We start from the raw sequence: 15,648 nt of genomic DNA, 5'->3' as shown, positions 1-15,648 counted from the left end.
GTTAATGAAAGCCTAGATTTAGGAGTCGCTAATATATCTAATATGGTAGTCTTTGAATTATTTTCCATTAGGCACAGTGATAAAGAAATTCGATGACCAGTTGATGGAGCAAATTTAAAAAATAAAGATCACACTTTATTGTCAGCTCCTGCTTCCTTTCTTTCTCCTCCATTTTGTGTCTCCAGATCCTACTGTTGAGATTTATTCATAGACCCCACCAATATTTCTAAGCCAGCAACAGTTCCATCTCAGGCTGTAATACTGGGCTAACACATACATACATGCAATAGTCTGGTAACCTTCCCAGTACCACCTATCAAAATCTCACATACCAGTATTTCATTATTAAGTTATTTGAAAGAATATGGTATTATTTTCATTGTTATTATTGCCATTACTATTATTATTATAGTAACGTGATGACACATATAGTTTGGGAGAATTGTGTTTTGCATAAACTGTACATTGCTTGTAGGAAAAATTTTCTTCACTCTGGCTTATTTTCCAAATACATCCTGAAATTCTTCACTTTCATGCCTGGAGATTCAACTGAATCTCCTATTGCTAACTGATGAGGCTTGGGGGCCCAAACATGTATCTTTCTTTCCCTCTCAAATTTGAAACCAGCTAGAGAACAAGTCAGATGAGGCTGGGGCCCTCATGATGGGGTTCGTGCCCTTAGACGAAAAAGAACAGACATCAGAGAGCTTGGTCTCTCTCTTTCTACCATGTGCAGACACAGCAAGAAGGTGGCCATCTCCAACCTAGGAAGAGAGCTTTCACCAGGGAAATGAATCTCCCAGCACCTCAATCTCAGATTTGCCGCCACCAGAACTGTGAGAAACAAATTCTGGTGGTTCAAGCCACCCAATCTATGTTATTTTGTTATGGCAGCCTGTGTTGACTACTATACCTTATATCCATCCCCCACCCCTTCTCTGAATCTTAGTTTCATCATCTATAAGGTGGATATCAGACACTCCATCCCACCTTCCTTGTTGGCTTGTATGGAGGAACTGAGAAACTAATAAGATCATGTCCTAAAAATTGCTTTGCAACTTGTACAAAAGCTATTGTAAGTAAAAAGGCTGACTGTCAGTACTGTTTCAGTGTCTCTTGTTTTTCCTCTATGGAATTTCCATCTTCCCAGGCTTGGCCATCTGCTCAGTCCATGGTCACTGCTTATTAAAGAGTGCTAGTAACATTAAGGTAAAATGATCAGTGATCATGGCATAGATTAAAGAGCTGCAGTGGCACCACTGGGAAGTATTCTTGCCAAGCATTGTTGTTTAAACTGCATTAGCATCCCATGAGCAGTAGGCACACAGCAGAGATTCGACACAAGCCATCCATCAGTGGAGACTATCAGCAGACCTGGGTCAGAAACAGCCCTACACTGATAACCCTGCATGACCTTGGCCAAATCACTTAGCCTCTCTGAACTTGAGTAGTAAAAGCTGCTAAATTGTATTAATAGGAGCTCTTATTTTACAAGCCTGTTGTGGAAAAAAAAATCCTCTGAAGCCCTGACAATTTCTTTATTTCATGGTGAGGCCCAGGAACAACGCTCTAATGGGAGGAAGGGGAGGAGCCGGCAGTAGCCCATACCCTGGGAAGAGCTCTGGGGCCGGTGTCAGTGGATGCAGATCCAAGGCAGGAATTTTCTGCTTACTGCTGCATCATTCAATCACATCATTTAAAAAATATTATAAATTACTTTTGGTGCTGGGCATACAATATACAAAATATACAAAGTCCTTATCCTTATGAGATAAGAGCATGAAGAAATAATGAAGAAATATAAGAAACAGAAAATGAAGAAATATATCAAATATTGTATACAATCAGATGTAACAAGTACTATGGAGGAAAATAAAGAGATGATGAAAAATGTATAAATGATGTGTGAAAAGGAACCTTGCTGGATCGGAGGTAAAAGCATTCTAAGAAAGGAAAAGCCAGTGCAGAAGCCCTGGCAGAAAAGGACATGACATTTATGAAGAAAAACAAGAAAGCCAGTGTGGCTGGAGCAGAATGTGTGAGTGCGACTGTGCCAGGAAATAAGAAAGTGAAGGCAATCAACTTCAAGTTCATCAGCTTTGGACAGCTTATTATACATTTTACACTTATTTCTGCAGAATCTTGTATGTTACACCTAACTGACTGGGATTTTGTCAGGGTAACATGAAATAACGTATGTGAAAGCACACTGCATCCTGAAATTGCAAGAAACCTTTTAAACGGTGAGAAATCAGCTGTACATGCCTCCTGGATGCAGTTTCATTCTTTCCTGGTGAATAATGCACCAGCTACTCTGCTTCTACCCCTTAAAGTCTCTGAAACACCTTGCAAGAGTCATGCACATTCTCTGAATTAACTCAAACTTTTGCCCTGAATTCTTAAATGATATAATAGACACAAAGTTTTTAGAAGAGTACCAAGAACATCAATTTTAGCCGCTATTATTATTTTCCCATTACCTTGTAAGCTGGTCAAAATAAGAACAAATGGAATTTGCAAGATCCTTGCTTTGGAATCTCTCCCTAAAGAGATGAGTGGACACTGGACTAAACGTCTTTATATTTCTTCTCCTCAGTGATACAATCAGAAAGGAAAGAAACATTCTTAAATCAATTACGATTACATTTCTAATAAAGGATGAGAACTTCAGGAAAGTATTTTCTGTGGAGTCCCAGTATTTTTCAGTGTATTTGAGCAAATCTAGTTCCTACTGCTCATGGGATGCTAATTCAGTTTAAACAACAACGCTTGGCAAATCTTAACTTGAGAGTAAAAAATGAATAAAGATAATGGGGGGAGAGCTGGTTATGTATATGATTATATATATATATATAATTCTTAGTATTCTTGCACAGTTTTTTTAAATTGAAGTATAGTTGACTGACAATGTTATATTAATTTCAAGTGAACAGCATAGTGATTCAAGATCTTTATGTATTGCATACCATACAAAGTTGTTACAAAATATTTACTGTATTCCTTGTGCTGTAAATTACATCCCTGTGGCTTATTTATTTTACAACTGGTAGTTTGTACCTCTTAATCCCCTTCGCCTATATCACCCCTCCCTTAATACCTCTCCCCTCTGGCAACCAATAGTTTATTCTCTGCATCTATGACTCTATTTTTGTTTTGTTATATTGTTCATTGGTTTTGTTTTTTAGACTCCACATGTAAGTGAAAACATATAGTATTTGTCTGACTTCACTAGGCATAGCGCCTCCAAGTCCATTCATGTTGCTGCAAATGTCAAGGTTTCATTCTTTTTATAGCTGAGTAATATTCCACTGTGTATGTGTATATATATGTACCACATCTTCTTTAGCCATTAATCTGTTGATGGATGCTTAGGTTGCTTTCATGTCTTGGCTATTGTAAACAATGCTGCTATGAACATTGGGATGCATATACCTTTTAAATTAACATTTTTGTTTTCTTTAGAGAAATACCCAGGAGTAGAATTGCTGGATTATATAGTAGCTCTGTTTTTAATTTTTTGAGGAACCTCCTTACTGTTTTCCATGGTGGCTGTAACAATTTATGTTCCCACCAACAGTACACGAGGGTTCCCTTTTTTTTACATCCTTGCCAACACTTGTTATTTCTTGTCTTTTTTTAAATAGATCTTTATCAGAGTATAATTGCTTCACAATATTGTGTTAGTTTCTCTTGCACAACAAAGCAGATCAGCCATATGCCTACACATGTCCCCATATCCCCTCCCTCTTGATTCTCCCTCCCCTCCTCCCTATCCCACCCCTCTAGGTCATCGCAAATCACTGAGCCAATCTCCCTGTGCTATGCTGCTGCTTCCCACCAGCCAACTATTTTAAATTTGGTAGTTTATATATGTCGATACTACTCTCACTTTGCCCCAGCTTCCCCCTCCCACCCTATGTCTTCAAATCCATTCTCTACGTCTACCTCTTATTCCTGCCCTGCAACTAGGCTCATCAGTACCATTTTTCTTTTTTTAGATTCCATATATATGTGTTAGCGTACGGTATTTGTTTTTCTCTTTCTGACTTACTTCACTCTGTATGACAGACTCTAGGTCCATCCACCTCACTACAAATAATTCAATTTCGTTTCTTTTTATGGCTGAGTAATATCCCATTGTATATATGTGCCACATCTTCTTTATCCATTCATCTGTCGATGGACACTCAGGTTGCTTCCATGTTCTGGCTATTGTAAATAATGCTGCAGTGAGCACTGTGGTACATGTCTCTTTTTTTTTTTCTTTTTCCTTCCCTTTTGCGGTACGCAGGCCTCTCACTGCTCTGGCCTCTCCCGTTGCAGAGCACAGGCTCCGGATGCGCAGGTTCAGCAGCCATGGCTCACAGGCCCAGCTGCTCCGCGGCATGTGGGATCCTCCCGGACCGGGGCACAAAGCCGTGTCCCCTGCAACGGCAGGCGGACTCTCAACCACTGCGCCACTAGGGAAGCCCTACATGCCTCTTTTGAATTACGGTTTTCTCAGGGTATATGCCCAGTAGTGGGATTGCTGGGTCATATGGTAGTTCTATTTTTAGTTTTATAAGGAACCTCCATACTGTTCTCCATAGTGACTGTATCAATTTACATTCCCACCAACAGTGCAAGAGGGTTCCCTTTTCTCCACACCCTCTGCAGCATTTATTGTTTGTAGATTTTTTGATGATGGCCATTCTGACTGGTGTGAGGTGATACCTCATTGTGATTTTGATTTCTCTAATGATTAGTGATGTTGAGTATCCTTTCATGTGTTTGTTGGCAATCTGTATATCTTCTTTGGAGAAATGTCTATTTAGGTCTTCTGCCCATTTTTGCATTGGGTTGTTTGTTTTTTTGATATTGAATTGCATGAGCTGCTTGTATATTTTGGAGATTAACATTGTCATTTGCTTTGTTTGCAAATATTTTCTCCCATTCTGAGGGTTGTTTTCTCATCTTGTTTGTGGTTTCCTTTACTGTGCAAAAGCTTTTAAGTTTCATTAGGTCCCGTTTGTTTATTTTTGATTTTATTTCCATTACTCTAGGAGGTGGGTCAAAAAAAGATCTTGCTGTGATTTATGTCAAAGGGTGTTCTGCCTATGTTTTCCTCTAAGAGTTTTATAGTGTCTAGCCTTACATTTAGGTCTTTAATCCATTTTGAGTTTATTTTTGTGTATGGTGTTAGGAAGTGTTCTAACTTCATTCTTTTACATGTAGCTGTCCAGTTTTCCCAGCATCACTTACTAAAGAGGCTATCTTTTCTCCATCATATATTCTTGCCTCCTTTGTCAAAGGTAAGTTGACATATGTGTGTGGGTTTATCTTTGGGCATTCTATCCTTTACCATTGATCTGTATTTCTGTTTTTGTGCCAGTGCCATACTGTCTTGATCTGTATTTCTGTTTTTGTGCCAGTGCCATACTGTCTTGATTACCGTAGCTTTGTGGTATAGTTTCAAGTCAGGGAGCCTCTTTCCTCCAACTCCGTTTTTCTTACTCAAGATTGCTTTGGCTGTTCGGGGTCTTTTGTGTTTCCATATGAATTGTAACATTTTTTGTTCTAATTCTGTGAAGAATGCCATTGGTAGTTTGATAAGGATTGCATTGAATCTGATGATTGCTTTGGGAAGTATAGTCATTTTCACAACATTGATTCTTCCAATCCAAGAACATGGTATATTTCTCCATCTGTTTATGTCATCTTTGACTTCTTTCATCAGTGTTTTATAGTTTTCTGAGTACAAGTCTTTCACCTCCTTAGGCAGGTTTATTCCTAGGTATTTTATTCTTTTTGTTACAGTGGTAAATGGGAGTGTTTCCTTAATTTCCTTTTCTGATTTTTTGTTGTTGGTGTATAGGAATGCCAGAGATTTCTGGGCATTAATTTTGTACCCTGCAGCCTTACCAAATTCATTGATTAGTTCTAGTAGTTTTCTGTTGGCATCTTCAGGATTTTCTATGTATAGTATCATGTCATCGGCAAACAGTGACAGTTTCACTTCTTCTTTTCCAATTTCTATTCCTTTTATTTCTTTTTCTTCTCTGATCGCTGTGGCTAGGACTTCCAAAACTATATTAAATAAGAGTGGAAAGAGTGGGCATCCTTGTCTTGTTCCTGATCTTAGTGGAAATGCTTTCAGTTTTTCACCGTTAAGTATGATGCTTGCTGTGGGTTTGTCATATATGGCCTTTATTACGTTGAGGTAGGTTCCCTCTGTGTCCATTTTCTGGAGAGTTTTTATCATAAATGGGTGTTGAATTTTGTCAAAAGCTTTTTCTGCATCTATTGAGATGATCATATGGTGTTTATTTGTTAATGTGGTATATCACATTGATTGATTTGCATATATTAAAGAATCCTTGCATCCCTGGGATAAATCCCAGTTGATCATGGTGTATGATCCTTTTAATGTGCTGTTGGATTCTGTTTGCTAATATTTTGTTGAGGATTTTTGCATCTATGTTCATCAGTGATATTGGTCTATAATTTTCTTTCTTTGTGATATCTTTTTCTGGTTTTGGTATCTGGGGAATGGTGGCTTCGTAGAATGAATTTGGGAGTGTTTCTCCCTCTGCTGTCTTTCGGAAGAGTTTGAGAAGGATTGGTGTTAGCACTTCTGTAAATGTTTGATAGAATTTGCCTGTGAAGCCATCTGGTCCTGGACATTTGTTTGTTGGAAGATTTTTAATTTAGTTTCAATTTCATTACTTGTGATAGGTCTGTTTATATTTTCTAACAATTCCTGGTTCAGTCTTGGAAAATTGTACCTTTCCAAGAATTTGTCCATTTCTTCGTGGTTGTCCACTTTATTGACATATAGTTGTTTGTAGCAGTCTCTTATAACCCTTTGTGTTTCTGCAGTGTCAGTTGTGATTTTTCCTTTTTCATTTCTAATTTTATTGATTTGCATCCTCTCCCTTTTTTTCTTGATCAGTGTGGCTAAGGGTTTATCAATTTTGTTTATCTTCTCAAAGAACCAGCTTTTAGTTTTATCGACTTTGCTGTTGTTCTCTTCATTTCCATTTCATTTATTTCTGCTCTGATCTTTATGATTTCTTTCCTTCTACTGACTTTGGGTTTTTTTTGTTCTTCTTTCCCTAGGTGTTTTAAGTGTAGGGTTAGATTTTTTATTTGAGTTGTTTCTTGAGGTGAGATTGAATTGCTATAAACTTCTCTCTTAGAACTGCTTTTGCTGCGTCCCGTAGGTTTTGGGTCATCGTGTTTTCATTGTCATTTGTTTCTACGTATTTTTTTATTCCTTCTTTGATTTCTTCAATGATCTCTTGGTTATTTAATAGCACACTGTTTAGCCTCCATGTATTTGTGTTTTTTACAGTTTTTCTCCTGTAATTGATTTCCAGTCTCATAGTATTGTGGTCACAAAACATGCTTGATATGGTTTCAATTTTCTTAAATGTACCAAGGCTTGATTTGTGACCCAAGAGGTGATCTATCCTGGAGAGTGTTCCGTGCGCACTTGAGAAGAAAGTGTAATCTGCTGTTTTGGGATGGAATGTCCTATAAATATCAATTACATATATCTGGTCTATTGTGTCATTTAAAGCTTGTGTTTCCTTATTAATTTTCTGTTTGGATGATCTGTCCATTGGTGTAAGTGAGGTGGTAAAAGTCCCCTACTATTATTGTGTTACTGTTGATTTTTCCTTTCATGGTTATTGGCATTTGCCTTATGTATTAAGGCGCTCCTATTTTGGGTGCATAAACATTTTTAATTGTTATATCTTCTTCTTAGATTGATCCTTTGATCACTATGCACTGTCCCTCCTTATCTCTTGTAACAGTCTTTATTTTAAAGTATATTTTAGCTGATATGACTATTGCTACTCCAGCTTTCTTTTGATTTCCATTTGCATAGAATTATCTTTTTCCAGCCCTTCACTTTCAGTCTGTATATATCCCTAGGTCTGAAGTGGGCCTCTTGTAGACAGCATGTATACGGGTCTTGTTTTTGTATCCATTCAGTCAGTGTGTGTCTTTTAGTTGGGGCGTTTAATCCCTTTACATTCAAGGTGATTATCGATATGTATGTTCCTATTACCATTTTCTTAATTGTTTTGGGTTTGTTTTTGTGGGTCTTTTTCTTGGCTTGTGTTTCTCGCCTAGAGAAGTTTCTTTAGCATTTGTTGTAAAGCTGGTTTGTTCGTGCTGAATTCTCTTAGCATTTGCTTGTCTGAAAAGCTTTTGACTTCTCCTTTGAATCTGAATGAGATCCTTTCTGGGTAGAGTAATTTTGGTTGTAGGTTTTTCTCTTTCATCACTTTAAGTATATCCTGCCACTCCCTTCTGGCCTGCAGAGTTTCCACTGAAAAATCAGCTGATAAGCTTTTGGGGATTCCTTATATGTTATATTTTGTTTTTCCCTTGCTGCTTTTAATCTTTTTTCTTTGAATTTAATTTTGTTAGTTTGATTAATATGTGTCTTGATGTGTTTTCCTAGGGTTTATCCTGTATGGGACTCTCTGTGCTTTCTGGACTTGGGTGACTATTTCCCTTCCCATGTTAGGGAAGTTTTTGACTATAATCTCTACAAATATTTTCTCAGACCCTTTCTTTTTCTCTTCTTCTTCTGGGACGCCCATAATTCTAATGTTGGTGCGTTTATTGTCGTCCCAGAGGTCTACGAGATTGTCTTCAATTCTTTTCATTCTTTCTTCTTTATTTTGCTCCTCAGCGGTTATTTCCACCATTTTGTCTTCCAGTTCACTTATTCGTTCGTCTGCCTCAGTTATTCTGTTATTGATTCCTTTTAGTGTATTTTTCATTTCAGTTATTGTGTTGTTCACCTCTGTTTGTTCTTCAGTTCTTCTAGATCTTTGTTAAACATTTCTTGTATTTTCTCAATCCGTGCCTCCATTCTGTTTCCGAGATTCTGGATCATCTTTATTATCATTACTCTGAACTCTTTTTCAGGTAGATTGCCTATGTCCTCTTCATTTATTTGGTCTTGTAGGTTTTTACCTTGCTTCTTCATCTGTGACATATTTTTTTGCTGTCCCTTTTTTTTTTTTTTTCCTATGGGATTGTTTGCCTGTTTTACTGGTTGTTTGGCCTGAGGCTTCCAACACTGGAGTTTGTAGGCTGTTGGATAGAGCTGGATCTTGGTGCTGAGTTGAGGAACTCTGTGAGACGTCACTCGGATGAATATTCCCTGGGCTCTGAGGTTCTCTGTTAGTCCAGTTGTTTGGACTCAGAGCTCCCACTGCAGGAGCATTGGCCCAACCCTTGGCTCGTGAACCAAGATCCCACAAGCTGCATGGGACGGCAATAAAAAAAAAAAAAAGAAGAAGAAAGTAAAAAATAAAATTATATTAGGAAACTAACAGATATGTTAGAAAGAATATAAAAATAAAAATATAGATGAATCAACAACCAGAAGGTACATCAGTACCACAAAAGTAAAAAAGAGGAGGAGGGAAAAGGAAAAGAAGGTGTGTGGGGGGGGGGAAGGACTTGGCTGTAGAGGGTGGGGACTAAGCAAGGGTTTGGGCAGTGGGCAGAGCCAATGCTCAGGACCCACAGGACTGGAAAAGGCCCTGGGGGCTGTGGGGGGTGGGGCTTAGGCTCAAGGAACAGGAGAGGTCCAGGCGTGCCCTCAACCCCTGGTCTCAGAGGACAGGGGACATCACCTGGGAGCCTAGCAGGCTTCCTGGGCTCGAGTACATCAGGCAAACACCCTCCCCTCCTCTCCTCTCCTGCTCCTCCAGTCTGGGAGGGAGCCTCCCGCCTGCCTCTCCTGATCTCCCCAGCCTCCTTCCTATGCCCCCAAGGACCCACACGGCCTGGAGGGGGCTTTGGGAGGAAGCGGAGTGGCCTGGTAGCTCAGCAGGCTCCCTGTGCCCAAGTGGATGGGTCAGTTGCCCTCTGCTCCTCTCCTGCTCTTCCCAGAGGGCCCCTCCCACCTGCCTCTCCTGATCTCCCTGGCCTCAGGGGCACCGATCCTATCTCGCTGCCACTTCTCCTCACTCCTCAGTCCCCCTACATCCTACCAGTTCACTTTGGGGTTCCTCCCATCTCCTTGGGCATCAGAGTCCCCCACCAGCGGCTAGCAGGCACCCTAGTTGTGGGGAGACTCTAACTCCACGTCTTCCCACACCGCCATCTTGACTCCACCTCTCTCTTGTCTTTTTGATGATAGCAATTCTGACATATGTGAGATGATACCTTATTATGGTTTTGACTTACATTTCCCTGACAATTAGTGATGTTGAGCATCTTTTCATGTGCTGTTGGACATCTGTATAACTTCTTTGGAAAAATGCCTATTCAGGTCCTCTGTTTATTTTTAAATCAGATTGCTTTTTTAATATATTGAGTTATATGAGTTCTTTATGTATTTTGGATATTAACCCCTTATCAGACATACTGTTTTCAAATATCTCCTACCCTTCTGTAGGTTGCCTTTTTGTCTTGTTGATAGTTTCCTGTGCTGTGCAAAAAGTAAATGGAAAGACATTCTGTGTTCAAGTATTGGAAGAAATAATATTGTTAAAATGCCCATGCTATCCAAAGCAATCTACAGATTCAATACAATCCCTACCAAAATATCCATGGAATTTTTCACAGAACTAGAACAAATAATCCTAAAATTTTATCAAACCACAAAAGACCCCAAATAGCCAAAGCAGTCTTGAGAAACAAAGAAGAAAGCTGGAGGTATCATGCTACTTGATTTCAAACTATACTACAAAGCTATAGTAATCAAAAGAGCATGGTACTGGTGCAAAAACAGACACATAGAGCAATGGAATAGAATAAAAACCACAGAAATAAACCCGTGCACATATGGTCAATTCATCTACAACAAAGGAGGCAAGAATATACAATAGGAAAAAGACAATCTCTTCAGTAAGTGGTGTTGGGAAAACTGGACAGCTACATGTTAAAAAATGAAAGGTGGACCATTTCTCACATCATATACAAAAATAAACTCAGAATGGATTAAAACTTAAGCTTAAGACTTGAAATCATAAAACTCCTAGGAGAAAGCATAGGCAGTATGCTCTTTGACATCAGTCTCAGCAATATTTTTTTTGGATGTGTCTCCTCAGGCAAAAATAACAAAAGCAAAAATAAACAAATGGGACCACAATTTTTTTTTCACAATTTGTTTTTGACCTAAGAATAAACTTATGATTCTCTTCCAGCAACATAATTCTCCAAAAAATGAAATATCATTGTACTGATGTCTGAATTTTCACCATCAGTATGTGTTTTTGATGTATTTGAAAGTACATTTTATTAATAGAAATAACTGAAAGGTTACTTTGGTTTTAAAAGTTAATATTTAAAGCATTAATATAACAAAGTTAACTCTGATTCTTGTGCTTTTGAATTCACAAATTTAATTTACAAATCATTTTATTTTCTATTTATAAATACAGAATATATTAACAAAACTTTTAAGTCAGCCTTTACAACTAAATTAAAGTCCATTACATGTTTTAAACTTTATAAATTTAATGTGTTCATTTATTTAAAAATTTTTTTTATTTTCGGCTGTGTTGGGTCTTTGTTGCTGCGTGTGTGCTTTCTCTAGTTGTGGCGAGTGGGGACTACTCTTTGTTGTGGTGCACAGGCTTCTTATTGCGGTGGCTTCTCTTGTTGCAGAGCACGGGCTCTAGGAGCACGGGCCTCAGTAGTTGTGGCATGTGGGCTCAGTAGTTGTGGCTCATAGGCTCTAGAGCGCAGGCTCAGTAGTTGTGGTGCACAGGCTTAGTTGCTCCATGGCATGTGGTGTCTTTCTGGACCAGGGCTCGAACCCATGTCCCCTGCATTGGCAGGTGTTTTCTTAACCACTGCGCCACCAGGGAAGCCCTAATATGCTCACTTTTAAGTACTTCAATTCTTTTTTAAGCTAAGTTTCCGAAACACTTAACCAACTTCTATAAATCTAATAAATCAAAATTGTAAGATGTTCTAATACTTTTAGCAGATATAGTAAAATTTTCTTAGACTATTCAACTTAGAATGACAAGCAAAATCAGATTTTCAATTCCGCATTTTAAGTTGGAATCAATTTAATTTGCTAGGTACTCTACGTTGTCAAATTATACTTTAGTATGCCAAATTCTCCTGTTATAAGTGATTAAAATGTCAAGTAAGCTCAGATTATTTTCAAACTTAACATGAAAATATTAACACTATGAGTTATAATTCACTTCATCATTTTCAGAATTAAGTCTGTTATTCCCTGCAGTTAAACTACTCACTCACACATCAATTCATTCTACAACCTTCAGTACCTACTATGTGCCAGGCGCCACTTAAGATGCTGGGTCTAAAAAAAATCAATATCCCCAACCTCATGAAACATAAATACAAGGGGAGTGCAAAGGCAGAGAAACTAACAAAAATAATAATAATAATAATTAAATTAACATGATATTTCAGAAGGAGAGATTACCATGAAGAAAAGGGAGTTTCTGAGTTGCTAGGGTGGCACAAAAGACTCCTGGAAAAGATAACAATTACTAGGGTGGCATGAAAAACACCTGGAGGATATTAAAACGTTTGCCTTGTGGAATCTGAGGCAGGAGGATTCCAGGCGGGGGGAGGAGCAGATACAGAGGTACTGAGAAGGGAACGTGACTGGCATGCAGGAGGACAGCCAAAGGCCAGCATGGCTGGAGCAGGCGACAGCAGGAGAAAAGAAGGAGGGGCTGAGGTCAGGGAGAGGAAGGGGTCCAGGCTGTGTGGGGTCCTCCTGGACAGTTATTCTGAATGAGAAGAAATCTCAGTGCAGAACTTTGAGGGTAGCAGTGTCATGACAAGACATGATGTAATACAGCACTTAGCAGGATGACTCTAGCTGCTGTACTGAGATGAGATTGTGTATGGAGGGGGTGAGGAATGCCAGGGCAAAAGCTGGGAGACAGATTAGCACACTGTGTACAGCAACATGCCAGGTGAATGGCAACGGGGGTTTTGACCAGTGTAGAAACAGCAGAGGTGTTGAGAAGTGGTCAGATTTTGAGTATATTAGAAAGGAGACCAAAAGGATCTGCTGATAAATTAGGGGTGAAAGTGAAGCATGACCTCAAGATATTTGGCCTGAGCCACTGGCAGGATGAGATGGAGAAGACCATAAGTGAAGGGAAAGGGCAAGAGTCCATGTTTGGGGCATGCTGAGTTCGGGAACTGTGTTAAACATCATGGGGGGTTATCACGTAGGTGGTTAGATCTATGCGCCTGGACAGAAAAGTTTCTGTACTGAGCAAATTTGGGATTATCTGTATACCAAATCAATTGGGATTACATATTAACCAACAGTTTTCATGGGAACCTGAGACTTGGAGCTTCAGGTAGGAGGGGTGATTTTTTTTTCCTCATCCTCTTTATATATATGGAGGAATGTGGAAAGGATCTCTAAGGCCATGTCCTTCAAATGGAGTCTTATAGCCCACATCCCATGGATTCAACTTATATCTAAACTAATTATTAAGCCAGTTTGTGTGTGCTTTTAAAACCATTTAATAGGACACAACTTATCTCTTTATTGTCTGATCCTGTTCTGAAATTTTTTTTTACAGCTTTCCCCTCTGTCAGGGCCACCATTCTCATGGATATTTAAATGGATTTGATTGGATTCTATTTCTATCTTACAGTCTTTCTGGAGTTAAGCTCCCACCTCCTAAAACAGTCCAGCAAAAATCACCCCCATCACTTTCCTTTTCTTTTTTTTTTTTTTTCTTTCTTTTTTTTGGTGGGGGGGAGCATTTTGTTTGTAAACTCTGCCCTCTCCAGGCTTGTTCAAAGATGCAAATATTGGTATGGGGCATTACTTTAAGATCAATCACACTTTATTTTTTCTTGATCTGAGAGAGCTAAAGTGGAGAGAAAATCTTTGGACTTCTCCAGAAGTTAACAAAACTGTACCATATGAATAAGCAGAGCGTTCGAAGACCAACTTTGCCTGCTTACTTGTGGGGCTGTTGGCCTTATTCGAAGGAGAATGAATTTTTCCAGGCTGTGTGTAACGTGGTAGGAACATGCATCCTCTCTCTGAGCTTAGTCTCCCAGTTACCCTACCACCTCCACTGTGACCAACATTGCTGAAAAGGAAAAAATATGTTCTCTGAAGGGTCCAAGTAGTGTTATGTAAACACATTTGTGAAAACCTGTGCATTTTACTTAAAATACACCCCATCCCCAAGGCCTCCGTAAGGCCCTCTTCCCCCAAGTTTCGTCAGTGCTTGACGACTGGAAGGGTGAGAGAGACTGTTGTAGGAAGGGCTGCTGAGGGCTGGAGGTGGCCTCTGAGCAAAAAGGCCAAGAGAGAGACTTAAACACAAGATTCCCATCTAGAATCACAATCAGCATGAATTCCTTAAATTCACTAGGAAGGGTGAATTGGCATTAATACCATTCATGTAAGAAAGCAGAAACAGGTGCAACCAATTTGCAAGGTACCCGAAGTCTTGCTGTAGAATAATATATTATTATTTCTAACAGAAAGCTTCAAATCCATTTTCTTTAAGTGGAAGCGTTTCCAGGAAACTTAGGTCATTTTTTTCCAACCTAACACAGCATGTTAATATCAGAACCTTGATTAAAACTAAGTTAAACAAAAATGTCCAGGATGGAGTTTTTATTCAATCAGTTTTTGAGTTAACATGTAAATTTCTATTCTTTTCTGTTTTGCCACCCCCTGATAACATCTAAATTTCTATTCTCTTCTTTTTTGCCACCCCTTGACTATGCTGTGATTTTTTAAAAAGAGCTGAAAATGGGATTTGCCGTTTTTCTTATTTATTTCACAAAATGTTTTATTTTCATTTATTCGCAATCATCTGGATCAAGTTTTATCTTTCAAGGACCACATGACCTGAGGCCAATTTTAGACTTGGCTATTTTTGCCACATCTGTAGTGTTCTCTAATTAGCCAGATTGTTTTCTTTTCTTTGAAGGCCTAAGCACAGACAAAAAAATTTAGTAGTGTACAGAGTTCTTGTGTTTAATTTCTACATCAGGATTTTTTCTTTCATGTAGTTATCTTGTTTGCCAGTGAAATATGTAATTACTATAAATCTAACAGTTTCCCAAACATTTTGTTTCATTTTATTTTGGGAGTTTGGGAGGCCTCTTTCTAGAACATTTTCCTGTTCAGTCTTACAATAACCTGATACAATACACAGCATTGAGATTATCAGGGATTTCAAGCACCACACACTAAGTGGCAGTACTAAAGACTAAACACATTTCTCACTTCTTCCTCCAAACTGTTCTGTATGTGGACTAGTGGTCATAGCTATCTCCAGTCTTTTCAGAAGACCGTAATTATGATCAAGAATCAATCAGTATTACCTATCTACTAAAAGTCAGTTGCTTGAGAAGACAGTTTTTTTTATTTGGTCTCATTTTGAACATTTGTGATGTAAGTATTGCAGAAATACATGTAGCAGTCCTGGGTGTTCTTAACAAAGCTATCTGCACATTCTGTCACCTTTTCATGATACCTCAGGATCACCATCATGAACAGTAAGCACCAAATTACTGCGTCTAAGCCATGTATCATCTCCATTTCCTGTCTTTTAAGCCCTAGATAAGATCAGCTGAAACTCCATTCTATACCTCGTGTGAGGTTTAATGTTCTAACCAAAACTTAGGCAGATTCAGAGCCTCAGTTTCCTT

At 38.8% G+C, this 15,648-nt stretch overlaps 1 long non-coding RNA gene across 1 annotated transcript in view; it reads left to right on the top strand.

Moving 5' to 3' along the window:
- LOC141276876 (uncharacterized) overlaps positions 1 to 15,648 on the top strand; it is a 249,462-nt gene that overhangs the window by 91,014 nt on the left and 142,800 nt on the right. The gene's annotated exons all lie outside the window — the stretch shown is intronic.

The sequence above is a fragment of the Tursiops truncatus genome, chromosome 17, assembly GCF_011762595.2.
Source record: "Tursiops truncatus isolate mTurTru1 chromosome 17, mTurTru1.mat.Y, whole genome shotgun sequence".
Lineage (NCBI taxonomy): Eukaryota > Metazoa > Chordata > Mammalia > Artiodactyla > Delphinidae > Tursiops > Tursiops truncatus.
This window is presented reverse-complemented; position numbering and strand designations above follow the sequence as displayed.